The following is a 2,078-nucleotide window of genomic DNA, read 5'->3' on the forward strand; positions in this document are numbered from 1 at the left end:
GGGGGGGGCAATTTCGGGACCAGGTGGCCGTTTGGGCTGTCCGAGCTCAGCTGAAGCGTGGGAGATGTTTCCCGGAGGTGGGCCTGTGAGTTTTGAGGTAGGCCCAAAGGTGAAGCCTCAAGACTTGTTGAGGAAAACGTGGTGGTGTGTCCGTCCTCGCTAGCTGCAATTTCTGCCGGGGTGTCCGCCATCTATTTCGTCTTGTTTCTTTGGGGAAAGCACAAGGTGTGCGTTAATACCACCTGTAGGACCAAAGCACTTCGCAGCTAAGACTCGCTGCTGCTCTGAGGTGTGACTGTTCCTGCCAAAGGCCGGTCTAATCTCTTTCTAAAAACCCACGGTAAAGCAGATTCTGCAGTCTTCCTAGATAGCCTGTTTCAGCACTCGGCTCTCCTTAAAACCACAAAGTTTTCCCCAGCATCTAAACCATACTTTGGCTGCAAATTAAAGTTCCTTTGCCCAGTGTCTAGCAGATAGAAAAAGCAATTCATAAGCATCAATTTACACTAACATTTTTAGATACTGTATCACTTCACATAATATTATCATATTCTCTCTTAAACTTTGCTTTTCTAGACTAAACAAATTCTCATAGGCCTCATGATCTCATAGGCCGTGTTTTCTAAACCTTTTACCATTTTTAGGCTGCCCCGGACTCTTCAACCTCGCATTCTTCCTTACATCTATATCCAATAATCAGGTTAATTAGGTAACCTATCTCAGCGTGGCATTTGCCGACTTTGCGATAGCATCACCATGTTGGTTCAGATTCTTTTTCTGATCCCCCATAATCCCTGGATCCCTTTCAGTGCTGCTCTCTGAACAGCTGTTCCTCCTATTCTTGACAAATTCACAGTGACTTCTTGATTTGTCACTTTTTACATTGCCTCATTCTCAAAGTGCTTAGATTTCAATAGTTTATTATCTTCCTGGGCTTTGGAGTTAAGCCGAGCAGTTTTCTACCCACAGGTCCACCTTTTTCCCCCTTCCTCCATCAGGTCAATGTAGAACCATCAAATGCCACGATATTTTGCAGATAAAATTAAAAAATGTCTGTGACTGGCCTCCTAAATACTGGGGGGTGCATTTTCCAGGCACTGCCGACCACAGTGTAACCACATAACCAAATACAATTTGGTCTATTTGTTCCTGCTACTACCTGTTGCTGTCATCTTCCTAAAAAGGTTGTGCTTAGTAACTGGTAGCAATTGACTTTATTTGAAGGCTGAAGCAAAGAAGGCACAGCTTTTTTATTTTGTGCTTTCCTTTATTTGTTCTCCTTTTCTGTCAGTAGTAAGATTTTCTTTTGTTTTGCTCTTACTTCCAATGTGTATAAATAGAACATGTTCCTATATGCATGGGTTTCTTTCTCATTACCTGTTAACCATGGCACCTTCAAGTTCTCCTGTATTAATCAAGATTTTAAATAGCATTTCCAATAGTTTTCTCTGTCTTCTGAACTAAAAATTGTCTGAAACACATTTCAGAAGCTCTTGGTCTTCTTTCAAGTGTCTCTGTCCGATAGCAGAATTTCGCCATTACCAACAAGGTTTGTGCTTCAGTTGCTTTTGTCAGTTGCCTTGAAAGGTTTTGCCTGTCTCCCTGCGGTTATTGTTTCATTCTTTCTGTGTTCAGTGAGAAGTCTTTGTACATTTGTGGAAAAGGAACAGGAGTTTGTAGAAGAGTCTGTCAATATCTTCCCCTGAAAAACTTGCATGACAAGCAGTTTGGTTGAAACCTTGAATCAAAATGTGCACTGCAAATTAAGCGCAGATTTAAAATTCACTACTAATTTTTGCATTAGATTTGCTATGCCTTCTTTTTCACCTTTATATTTTTTCAAACCTTTTGACTTTTCTAAAAATGTTCATTAAACCACAAACTGACTTAAATAATCATCCGTTAGAAGATCATTTCCCTCTGAATAGATAGGATAAACTGCTGTGAGATACTGTTATGCTGAAAGTATAAGTGGCTGTTACGGTGCTGACCAGTAGAAGATAACAGACCTGGTTGTAGCCTATGGATATTCTAAACACCCTTCCAATCAGGCCAAGTGGAAGGAGCAATTAAATATT

This window comes from Haliaeetus leucocephalus, unplaced genomic scaffold (genome assembly GCF_000737465.1).
Source record: "Haliaeetus leucocephalus isolate CR32 unplaced genomic scaffold, Haliaeetus_leucocephalus-4.0 Scaffold340, whole genome shotgun sequence".
Classification (NCBI taxonomy): Eukaryota; Metazoa; Chordata; class Aves; order Accipitriformes; family Accipitridae; genus Haliaeetus; species Haliaeetus leucocephalus.